This window comes from Myotis myotis, unplaced genomic scaffold, assembly GCF_014108235.1.
Source record: "Myotis myotis isolate mMyoMyo1 unplaced genomic scaffold, mMyoMyo1.p scaffold_m19_p_10, whole genome shotgun sequence".
In the NCBI taxonomy this organism is placed as follows: domain Eukaryota; kingdom Metazoa; phylum Chordata; class Mammalia; order Chiroptera; family Vespertilionidae; genus Myotis; species Myotis myotis.
The window spans coordinates 76,823,502-76,835,731 of NW_023416314.1; the positions used below are offsets into that span (position 1 = coordinate 76,823,502).

At 54.9% G+C, this 12,230-nt stretch overlaps 1 protein-coding gene and 1 long non-coding RNA gene across 5 annotated transcripts in view; one reads left to right on the forward strand and one right to left on the reverse strand.

The window, feature by feature from the left end:
* Window positions 1–8,404: 8,404 nt before the first annotated feature.
* Window positions 8,405–12,230, forward strand: part of CPT1A (carnitine palmitoyltransferase 1A) — a 44,390-nt gene continuing 40,564 nt past the window's right edge. For 3 of the 4 annotated variants that reach the window (XM_036326368.1, XM_036326371.1, XM_036326370.1), the window contains exon 1: window positions 8,405–8,538. The gene's annotated coding sequence lies outside the window, so the exon portion shown is untranslated. Of the gene's footprint in view, window positions 8,539–11,654; window positions 11,798–12,230 lie in introns of those variants that run through there. The other variant, XM_036326369.1, reaches the window with a different exon arrangement.
* On the reverse strand, window positions 9,651–10,741 carry LOC118665191. The gene is made up of 2 exons (XR_004970585.1): window positions 10,393–10,741; window positions 9,651–10,202 (listed from the first exon to the last, which is right to left on the reverse strand). It is a non-coding gene; the product is annotated as an uncharacterized LOC118665191 (long non-coding RNA).

Here is a 12,230-nt window from a genome sequence, read left to right on the forward strand (position 1 = left end):
GGGAGCACCACCCCCTTTTCACCCCCCACAGGTGGACTGGGGCAGGCAGCCAGGAGGTCCACCACACAATGGGGTGTTATTCAGCCAAAAGGAAGGAAGCGCTGACACAGGCTACAACTTGGACGGGCCTCGAAAGCATGGTGCTCAGTGGAAGATCCAGATCAGGACGCATATTGTGTGATTCCGTTTATAGGAGCTGCCGGAATAGGGGAAGCCATAGATTGGTGGTCGCCACGGGCTGGGGTGGGAGGGGTGTGGGCAGTGACTGCTAATAGGGTTTCTTTTAGGGGAGCATGTTCTGGGATGAGATTGTGATGATGGTTACACAATCTTGTGTATATACTAAAAACCACTGAACGGTACACTTTGAAAGGATGGATTTCACAGTATACATGAGTCATATCCTAGCAGATTTTTTTTAAAGGGAGGAGGGCTGTGGGCAGAGCCCCAGACAGGTCTGGCACCATCTGATCGTTACCCCATTTTGCAATAGAGGAAAGTTTATCTGCAACAGAGGAAAGTTTGTCTGCGCTAGGCCTCACCGCTGGGCAGGGCGGCCGCTGAGCCAGAAGTCAGGTGCCCTCCAAGCATGTGGAAAGGTTCCTGCTTTACCCTGTCTCCCTTCCTAGCATTTAGCCCACAGCTAGGCACACAGGCAAGAGGTGAGTGGGAGGGCATTGCACTCGGCAGAACAGCCAGAACAGGTGCCCGGAGGCAGGAAGTGGGGGGAGAGCTTGAGTGGAAGCAGCACAGAGGTCATCGAGCTGGTAAGCACAGTGGGGGTGGTCCTTTGGGTGCAGGTCCTGGGTCTTTTTTTTTTTTTAAAATATTTAAATAAATTTTTTTTTTTTTTTTTTATTTTTTTTACAGGGAGGAAGGGAGAGGGATAGAGAGTTAGAAACATCAATGAGAGAGAAACATCTATCAGCTGTCCTACTGGGGATGTGCCCACAACCAAGGTACATGCCCTTGACCGGTATCACACCTGGGACCCTGCAGTCCGCAGGCCGATGCTCTATCCACTGAGCCAAACCTGTTAGGGCGATCCTGAGTCTTGTGAGCTTGCCTTGGAGACAGGGCCAGCTTCCTGGGTGTGCACGTTGTGCAGGGGTTCCCAAAGGCCTCGCAGGGGGGGCGGGGGGCGGGGGGCAGTGTTGTGGGACTCAGCCCTTGACCTGTGGGAACTGACACCGTCTTGGGGAAGATAGTGTCAGAATCGAGCGGAATTGCTTGTTGGTGTGGGGAAAACCTCCACGCTTGTGAGCAGAGGTGTCAGAAATGAAGTGTTTTGTGTTAGTCATAAAAGAGACTCTTGGGAGAGAAACACACAGTAGGAAAGAAACACAGTAGGTTTTTTCCCAACACAGAAAGGTAGGCAAAATCTGAGTTTTTCCTAAAAAGGTACAAAACTGGTTAATATCCTACAGGGCAATAAACCGTAACTCCAGGGAATGCTTTTTTCTTTTTCTTTTTAAATTTATTTTTATTAATTTCAGAGAGGAAGGGCGAAGGAGAGAGACAGAAACATCAATGATGAAAATCCTTGATCGGCTGCTTCCTGTACACCCCCTACTGGGGATTGAGCCCGCAACCCACGCATGTGCCCTGATCCAGAATCAAACTATGACCTCCTGGTTCATAGGCCGACGCTCAACCGCTGAGCCATACCCGTGGGGCTGGGGGACACATTGTTGAACGACAGAAATCCTTTGCGTTGCTGTTGGACAAAGCCTACCAGTTACCATGGTAGACTTCAGCCAGCGTGGGCCCAGTCTCACACATTCCCTGGAGAATGAGCCGGTCCCCGGGCAGGCCTGCTGGACCAGGGCCAGCGGAAGGACATTCAGACATCCTTTTGCCTTATTTACAAACTTCTAAGAATTCCCCTTAGCCTGTGGTAAGGAAGGTCTGAGACTGAGTTTATCTCCCTCTGTTTGTGTGCGTGTGCATTTTTTCTGGGGAAAGCGTTTGTAGCTGTCTCCAGGTTTTCACAGGATCAGTGACTGCACGCCCACCCCACCCCCACCCCAAAATTTAAAAACTATTGACTCAGTATCAGCTGCCTGGCTCCTTCCCCCTCCAAAGCAGAAGAATCAGCGTCTTGACACCGAAGCCTTCTGTCAGTATTCTCATGCGGATGGATATTCCGGCATCTGCTACAATGAGCTGCAAGAATGTCACCTTTCTCCACCCCGAGACCCTGGTGTCCAGGCTGGCGAGGCCCTGGCTATAGGCCAGTCAAGACACCGACTCAAGGCACGCTCACTAAGATGTTGCCAGCTCTATGCCCAGCATGTTGCTGTGGTCACACCAACTAGCTCAGGTGGGCTGCACTAGGGGGCCTCAGAGGTGACCGGGATCTGCAGAGGTCACAACGCTGACCTTTGAACTACTCTGGCCTTTTCAAAAAGCCTGAAAGGGCCCAGCCTATGTGGCTCAGTGGTGGAGCATCAACCTGTGAAGCAGTTTGATTCCTGGTCGGGGCACATGCCCGGTTGCTGGCTCGATCCCCAGTGTGGGGCTTGCAGGAGGCAGCCGATCCATGAGTCTCATCATTGATGTTTCTATCTTTTTCTTCCCTCTCCCTTCCTCTCTGAAAGGGGTTCCACATTTATCCGACACGTCGAACTGTTCGCCTCTTGGCTGGCTTCTGTGGGTCCCGGTCCCCAGGGAGGAGTGTGTTCCAGGAATGCGCTCTGGCTGGCAGGTGTACCCCATTTCTGGTTAACAAACAAGGAAATAAGTTTTTATTTCATTGAATTTTACTGGTTACAGACAAACGCTTTTAAGAATGAGCTTCATAGAGAAAAAGTAATCCTGGCTAAGGCTTATGTGGACCTACTGTGCACTGGGGATGTTCTGAGTACTTCCCCTCGGCTACTCATATAATCTTCCTTAAGACTCCCCAAGGCAGCTTCTAGCACTCTCCCATTTTACAGGTGAGGAAACTGAGGCACAGATCGGTTAAGATCACTCAGCTGGTAAGTGGCAAGGTCAGGATTTGAACCCAGGCCGTCTGGCTCTGGAGTTCACATAACCAAGCAATTAGGATTACTGCTTCTCCAAATAAATAAAAAATGGTGGCGAATGTTTGCTCATTAATCTCTTAGATCAACAACCTCATTTGGGGGACATATCTTTTTTTATTCAAATAACATTCTGATCACTCATGGTCCAAAGACATTCAAATAATAAAGCAAATAGAATCAGATGTTAAAGACTGGTCTTCACACATTGTAGCCAATGACACCACCCTTGCGTGGCCACCAGACCTTTCAGCAGAGGGTCTTTAACTGTTTGAAGCGATCGGTTTGAGCACCACTGACTAGTTTTTTCAAGCTCTGAATAGCTGTAGGGATGTCAGCAGGATTGGGGGAACCAGCCCAACCGTGGTAAGTGCCAAAACATGGCTGGTTGAGGCTTCAAGTAAGTCACAGTGGTGTCTACCAGCACAGGGCCTTCTCCACTAGGTTACAGACAAATTGGGTGATGGTTCTAGGATGGAAACTCTGTGGCCTCCAGTGGCCAACTGAATCCTCGTTTATTTAAGTGAGGAAACAGGCCAAGGTGGGGCTGCGAGGCGTCCACGCAGCCAGCCAGTGGCAGACCTGGCAGGTGGCCAGGCGTGCACACTCCTGGGCACTGATCTTGCTGCTGTGCTGGGGTGCCTCCTCAGGAAGCAAGCATCTGCCCACCCTCCTTGCCTCTAAGACGGCCCATCAGGGTGCTGGATACTTCAACGTGCAGAGGAAACCAGGTGGAATCCTTGCCCTGGAGGGGAGGAGCAGAGAGGAGGAGGGAGAGGAGATGGGGTGCACAGGCCTCTTCTCCCACTCTTGCCCAAGGCATTGGCACCTCCCAGGCTTGGGACACTCTCCCTGCCTCTCCCCTCCTCCCAACTCTGCTGGGGTCCAACCCCAGCAGGTCCAGGGGTCCCCAAAGGTGTGGACGGAGTCGGCGAAGAAGGAATGACACAGAGGCAGCGTTCAGTTGATCAGCATGGTTGGGTTCTCTTGCCTGGTTCTATTGCCAGGTTCTGTAGGTTCTTCTGCAGCCAGTTTCTGTCCAGGATCTTTTGCCATGTTCTCTCTCTAGGTTCTGTCTCTAGGTTCTGTCTCCAGTTTCTGTCCAGGATCTTTTGCCATGTTCTCTCCAGCGAAGTTCTTCTGTCTCTAGGTTCTGTGTAGGTTCTGTGTCTAGGTTCTGTGTCCTGATGTCTTGTTACATCTGTATTCATACCAGTTGATTCCAATCCTATCAATCTCTATTCCAAAGGTTAGGGCGTTTCTTATCTCCATTCCAGGGAGTAAAGATTTAAGCATGATTGTTCGTAGTTAAAGTGATTAACTACCCGCCTGGCACTTAGTTGAGGGGTTTTATCCCCTCCCTAACTTCAGGGGAAAATTCCTACCTGGGGAAACAACCTTTCTAGGAGAGGCATCCCCTCCCTAACTTCAGGGAAAAATTCCTACCTGGGGAAACAACCTTTCTCGGAGAGGTGACCTTGGTTAAAACACAGCGCTAAGGGGAGCAAACATATTAAGAACAGTATGCTATATACGCCAGGTCCCTTGAAACATATGCTGTGCAGATGTTTCTTTCCTGCAGCGACTGTGTCAAGCAGCAAGGATGGACCGGCTTCTGGCACAACTCCACTGTCTCCCCAGGTGACCCCAAGGTCTCAGCTTCATCACCTCCTCTTCATGTCATGGCCTCACCCTTCCCACTAACAGGCAATGCCCAATCAACTCCCAGTCACTTTTTAAAATATGTTTTTGTTGAGAGAGAGAGAGAGAGAGAGAGAGAGAGAAACATTGATAGGTTGGCTACTGCATGCCCTGTATTGGGGACCAAGCCCACAACCTGGGCATATGCCCTGACGGAGAATCAAACCAGCGACCCTTTGGTGCATGAAACAACGCTCAACCGAGCCACACCGGCCAGGGCTCAATCATTTTTAATTTTAAAAATCGAGGCCTAACCCACTGTAGTAAAGAGCACCATGTGCATAATCTTAAGCAAATAGCTCCATGCACGGTCGCCCCTGGGCACCCTGACGGGCTCCTTCACGGGCTGCTCAGTCAGTCCCGCCACTGCGGTGAAGGCGCATCACTGGCCGTGCTGAACTCACAGTGTGCTTGTTTTCTGTGTGCTGGTTAGCTGTCTTTTTCTTAGCTCTGCAGGCTCCATCCATGGTGTGTGTGTCTTGCTGCTTATGGTTATTACACTGTACGGAGAAACCACCATTGACCCACCCGTTCTCCTGTTGGCGGACACTGGGTTGTTCTCTGGATTTTTGTCAATTTGAATGAATCTTTTGTCAACATCCCTATACCAGTCTTTTCGTGAACATGAGCTCTCTGTGTGTACCCAGGGGTAGGGTTACTGGGTCAGAGGGCAAGCCTATTCCCTGAAGAATACATTTCCATTGTTGCCGTGAGCTCCTGCCACTTCCTCTGGCTGCCTTTGGGCTGCTTGCATCTGTATTACCTCATTTTGTCCTCACCAAACCCCGCGGATGCTGGCCGAGTAAATATTCTTAGCAAATATTATTACCACTCTGACGTGGAACTGCCACCTGCAGGGGTTCAAGGTTCAAGTTCAGAGGGGCTCAAAGCACTGGAGAGGAGAGGGAAGCACAGAACGCTGAGATTACAAAATTGTTTCCTATGGGAAATGGCAGCCGAGTTCCAAAAAAGTCTCACACACTTTTGGATCAGAACCTGCTGGGAGCTGCCAGCAAGAAAGAGGCTGGCAAGAGAGGGAGGGCTCAGCTGGGCCCTTGGCAGGCGAAGAGGGCTTTACAAGTTCTATGTTACATTGTTCCTCCTCTTGAGGTTGGACAATGGTATTGCGGTCATGTTTTTAATAAAGAATTCTTATCTTTTAGAGATTTGTACTCAAGAGCTTGTGGACAAAATGGTAGGATTTCTGGGTTTGCTTTAAAGGCATTAGGGGGGCAGGGGCACAGACAAACACCTTGGCCCTGGCTCCATAGCTGTTGAACCTAAGTTATGGTTATATATATAACTATTAATATACTATTCTCATTAATGTTTAATGTTTAAATTTTTCCACACGAAGATATTTTTAGAGGAAATCTCTTAGTGATAATAAAAATAATATAGGCATTAAACATTTTTTACGGTTTCCTTATAGCCACAAGAAGCAGCTGCTCAAGTATGTTTCACACTGGGGAAGAATTTGAGAGAGAGAAAAAAAAGTTTAGGAAAGACATCTTTAGTTTCTGAGGCTGACTGGGACGTTTTGGTGTGGGGAGAGGGAACTCAGATGGGACCAGGCTCACAGCTCCCCAGGGGCCCAGTTCCACTGCTCAGCCAAGCACGGGGGGGGGGGGGGGGGGGGGGGGGGGGGTGGGGCGGGGGCTGAAAGGGTGCCTCCAGGGTGCGGCTGGAATTGCCGCCGCCCCAAGCTGGGCCACTGGGGCACAGGTGAGCATGGCGCCCTGTGGGTGCGGCCCAGCTCTGACCCACCACTCGGCCTGCAGGTGGCAACGAGGCAGCGCTCAGGGAGGGGTGCGATCAAGGCGGAAGAGCCCTGGGAACAGACCGGGCACCAGGCCAATCCCAGTGGGGCCCATGATAGAGCGTGGAGGGAGGGAGAAAATGACCTTGGGCCGGGACCTGCAGGCAGCCGGGTTTCCAGGGAGAGGAAGGAAGGGCATTTGAAAAGAGGGTGACAGTCCAGCTTCCCAGGCACAAACCTGGAAGGCCAAGGGCAGGGAGAAGCAGGCAGGTGACCCTGGAGAGGCAGATGCCGTGCAGCTGCGTGTAGCTGGTGCGCTCTGGCCCAGATCACCTGCCTTCTTCAGCGGCAAAACCTGGGGCGGGGGCGGGGCGGGGGGGGGAGTGTGAGGGGCGGGGCCAACTTTTAACTGCAAAGAAATGCAATTTAAAATAAGGAGGGATATCTTGGCAAAGATTGTTAAAAGGGGTAAGACAGCCTGAGCTGTGAGCTCCGGGAGACCAGGGCGCGCCCCCAGGCGGGGGTGGCAGATAGCTTTCCTAGAGGGCTGCCCGGCACCAGCATGTCACCAGAACGTCTCTCGTGCCTGCCCTTGGACCCGGCTGCTTCACTTCTAGGGATTTAGAGAGAGAAACCGGCAGCTCACTACCACATCCGGGGCCAGTGCGGCTCTATTTATATCCGCAGTGGTGAGACGGGGCGGGAGGGGCTCAATGTCCACGCGGCGGGATAAATACTATGAAAAAACGCGGTCTTCCCCGAGCCCCGACGGGAACGCTGTCCACGACAGAAGCCAAGTGAAAACCAAAGTTTTAACAAACAGCTCGTACCCTGTGACCGGGCTGAGAACAGCCTGGACAGTGTGCGCCAACAGTGAGCGGGAACCGACAGGGACTTCCATTTTCTCCCCCCAATCCTCGTGCGGTAACCACCAAACAATTCCGACAGAAAGACGGAGGCAAGCGTGGACTGTTCATAACCAAAGGGAGAACCTGACCTTGTTCGTAAACAGGTGCATCTACGGCGCACCTGCTGGCCGCAGACCACCAGCGCGGGCCTGGGAACCGGGCTGGCCGAGAGAGGGGCGGGGCTCGCCGGCGGGAAGCGCGGAGCCCTCGCTGCGCAGCGCGCGCTCTTCCTGGACCCCCTCCACCCCTCGCCCCCGCCCCGAGCTGGCCCGGGGCGCAGTGTCCACCCCCAGCCCCTCTCTGGAGCCGGCACGGGAGTCTCGGCCACTCTGTCACCACCTCCAGCCATTTCTTTCCCGGCATCTACTATGCTTTAGGCGCCTGTTTAGTTACTTGATGAAATCTTACCAAAGCCCCTCAAAAAAAGTGTTTTTATCCCAGTGAGCTGAGCAGGGCCCTCAGAAAGGTCACCGAAATTCCCGTTAGCGTGTGAGCCCCGCGAGCCACCCTGTATCAGCTGATCAGCTGTCCCTGGAGGGGAGGGAGGAGGGGAGATAAGGTCCCATTTCGGGCGTGGGCCCTGGAGTCAGCCCTGGGGCCAATGTCGGTCGCATCCATCTTCTTAGTTGTGTGATCGTGGGCACCTTAGTGACCCCCGCCTCCTCCGCGGGCTGGGATCGGCTATTTATAGGGGTGCCATGAGGATTACACAGGGCAATGCCTCTAACGGGCGAGCAGGAGCTGGGCACCGTGCTGAGCGCTCTGATGGGTATGGCCCTAATGAGTCGGCCCACTTTTCAGATGAGCCAACTGAGGCTCGTAGAGGGAGGAATCTTGCTCTAGGCTCCATGCTGGTGAAACCTAGCGGTGAGCGCCAGTGAGAGCCTCAGTTTCCTCACCTGACTCACTCCCGGGGACGCCCCGCCGGGGCCCCGCCCCTCCTGATGTCCCGCCCCGGCCAGGTCCCGCCCCGGCCCGCCGCGCGTCCGGAGTCGCCGCCCTCACTCGCCACAGCCAATCCGCGGCGGCTGCATTCAGCCTGGCCCGCGGCCCCCCAGCTCCCGGCGCCGGATCGCTGCTCGCTCACTTCGCCGCCGCTGCCCCCGCCGCCGCATCCCCCGCCGCGCCTCCGGCCCCGGACTCGGTAAGGCCCGACCGAAGCCGCGCGCCGTGAGGAGGGCTGGGGAGCGCTGCCGGCGGGCGGCGGCGGGCTCCAGGGCGGGGAGCGCGCGGGGAGTGCCGTGGCCCGAACCCAGGCAGAGGGGGGCCCCCTTCTGAGCCGGGGCGCGGAGGGGAACCCCGAGTATCTCTCTTGGACAGCGGGGTCAGTAGAGAACCCGAAACCGGAGCGGGGCAGGGACCCCCCAACCCCCGCAGTGTATTGGTCTGAGGGTCTTCCCAGGGGTCTGTCTGCACGCGGGCAGGTTCCATGCTGCGGCGGGAAGGATGATGCTCAACCCTCCGGACTTGGCAAGACGCCACCGGCCCGGGGCCAGCGGGCCACCAGCGTCCTCCCCCGCCCCACCTCCACCCACTCCCTAGGAGAGGGTCTGGGGGTCCGCCCGAGGGTCGTCGACCCGCAGGCAGATACAGTGCAGGAGACAGAGATGGAGGGATGCTTGGTTTTCCGGACGTGGGCAGGACGAGTCCGGCCTGGAGCCATTTGGGCCGCGGCTTTCTTCACCGTCATCCAAACCCGCCGTACGGAGTGGATTAGGTCTGGGGTACGACAGTCCCATGCAGGAGTCAGGGGACGCCAGGTCCTCGGAACTCCGAGGGGCACCCCCGCCCCCTCCCCCCTCTCCGGGCCCTCCCCGGCAGTGCAGCCTTCAGGACACGCCCTTGGCGCGGGTGCTCCACGCATGGGTACTGCAGATGCGGTCTGAGCGTCCGCGGTGCACGGGATGAAGGCGCTGGGCCGGCGTCTCCGCTTGCGAATACCCCATCTCTCCCGTGCCACGCGGGTTTCAGGGCAGGTGGGAGCGAAGAACCTGCCCAAGGTCGCGCAGGGCCCAGGAGCTGCGGTGCCGGCGGGTGGGGGCGGCGTCACGTGACCAGGACCCACCCGGCCTGCGAGTCCCTAACCCCAACTCCCACTGCTAGTTTGTTTCGTTTTGTTCGCCGCGCTGTGAGTGGGTCAGCGTCTTTATAATGTAAATTGTGGTTGGCTTTCCTTGTAGAGAACAAAGATGACGCCTGATTTTACTTTCATTTTTTTTAACACCGTCAGTAAACAATGCCAAGTAATTCACCAAGTTGAATACTGGACAGATTTAATATTCCCAACTCGGGACAGGCTTCCAGTCCCTCTGGGCTCCGTGTATTAAAACATCCAAGGGCAGATGTCAGTAGAAAACCGGTAACTTTGTAAGTTACCGAAGAAAATGGCAGTTTCACCTTTTGAAACTTGTCTTTGTTACACCATTTTCTTGCACATGCGTCCGATTTCTGGTCATTCCAGATATTCAAGCATGTTTATTTCCTTATAAACCACACACCGAATGAATAAAAAATATGGCCGAACTCGCTGGTCTTTTATTTATGCCAACAAGCGTCGCCCTCCCCTCGCCGAGTTACTTTAGGCGACTTGCAGTGGGTGCGTGTGGTGTAGATACGAGGCCCGGAGGCTAGCGCTCGTGGTGGAGGCGAGGGAGTGTCTGGGACCGACGCGTCTGATTGGGACGGAAGGCCGCACTTGGACGAGGGTCTGTGTGCCCTGCGGCTCTGTTTGCGAGCAAACGTCCGGTTTCGTCCTCCCCGTGCAGCGAGGTTCCACTGGACCTTGCACATGGGTCGCCATCTGAGCAGCTGTTTGAATCAGAAACAGGGCCATCGTTAGGAGCGCGCATACTTTGTATCAGAGTAGCAGAAACTGGCATCATGCACAGGTCAAAATAACCTTGCGAGTTTGTACTGAAAACAAACGGCCTAGCCCGGAGGTGACGAGGAGAAACCTGGTGCCGCTGCGCCCTTGGCCTCGGCTCGGCCCAGTGCTCACCGAGCGGTCAAGCCTGGGCCTCCCGGGAGTCCTGGGGCGAAGGCCCGCGCTTACGCAACCCTGGCCCCGTGATGCCCATTCATAGAAACGCCGTTAATTAAGTTTTCCTGGTGCGTCCCGGCGAGCCCCTTCCGGACGCGCTCCCGGCTGGCGGGGGCGCGGGGCTGCGTTTCGGGTGTGGGATGTCGCCGGGCACACTAAGTTCTCAGCTGCCCCGAAGGCTGAGCACGCAGGCCTCGGCCTTCCGAAGAGGCACCGCGTTCCGCTCGCGGTCGCCTGGGTGGCAGCGCCGGCCGCGCGCGCCCGAAAGCTGCGGCAGGTCTCTCCGGAGGCGCGGCGGGTGGAACAGGATCTGAGCGCCCGGGGCACGCCAGGCCGGGGGCGGGGCTCCCGCTAACCTTTCCCCTACTTTTCTCCGCCGTCACGTGACCGCCGCGGCGGGCGGGGGAGGGGGCGGGGTGTTTGGGGCGCTGTTGCTGGCAGAGCCCTAGAGGACGCGTTCCAACGGAGCAATTAGGCGCAGCCGGAGCTCCAAAGGCGGTGGGAAGGTGGGAGGCGGAAACGCGCGCCCGCTCCGGCCCGGAGCTGGTTCTGCACTTTGATCGGGAGCATTTTTTTTTTTTTTTTTTTTTTTTTACCCTTTGTTGGAAAAAATGTTTAGTCACTCTGCATGGTTATTATTGGCAGGCCAGCATTTTGTTGCCGATGGGAGCCTGGACTTGAATTCCGGAAGAAGTGCGCTTTTAAGAATAACATTGTTATTCAAACTAGTATGTTTGAAGTGTGTTTCAGAAATAACCCTCACACTTGACTGAGGCTTCTGCTCCTTTTGAGTGGCCTGGGCCAGGTCTTTTCTGTTTTAAAGATAAGCCAGACCAAGGACACGGTGTATGGGGGATGGGGTGCAGGAGTCGGCCTTCTCACTCGGGGTTCCCCCTGCAGAACACACCGCTGTTCTGTTCGCAGTTTCTCTGATGATTCCAGAAATAATCGAGGCCCTACAGGGAGTGCTTAAAAAAACAACTGTTACTTAACACCAGTAAGGAACGTTTTCTGCTGTTGATTTGTAACATTTTGTGAACTTCACCTTCTACCCCAAGCAAATATCAGGTGGATGCTGGGTTCCCAGCAAGCCCCGGGCGCCAGCCAACGTGACCTGTTTGGGTGACTCGGAGCCTCAGGGTTACAGAATGTCCACCTTTGCTTGTGTGTGTGTTATTTTTATGTCCTGCAGGGTTGTTCCCTGAAGTTGATCATTGAAAGAAGTGGTGCTGCTGACTGAGTGAGGCCTGCCCCTCCCAGTTGTATGGCAGGGTCACAGACACCTGGAGGGTTGGGAAATAGGCCGGCTACTGCCCTCCTTCCCAAGGATCATCGACTCATTGTTGGACACGGAGTTCTTTAGGTAATAAGGAAAAGAATGTCCCATACTCTTCATGTGGTCATTCACCCACACACCCATCCCAGGAACCTGAGGGGCATCCTGGTTCCCTCTGACTGCCTCCCAAGCCCACTTGCTACTTCTGCTTCCTAAATGGCCCCTAAGCTGGCCTTCATCCCCATTTCCCTGAGCCAGAGCAGCATTCGGATATTTGTCGAACAAACTAGAGAATGTTTGAGAGCCTCTCTGTCCGGGATTGCTGCAACCCCCTAAGGTGATGGGGATCCGTTGGGCGCAGGAAGCTGGTGCCAGGTCAGCCAGAAGCAGCGGAAGCGGTTGGCTCCTTCCTCACCATGCACCTTGCTTTTCCCTATCACTGTGATCAAGGACATCTGGCCTGGATACCAGTGAGCTCATTCATTCCCCACATCAAAGGGAAAGACTCCCCTCTGGCTCT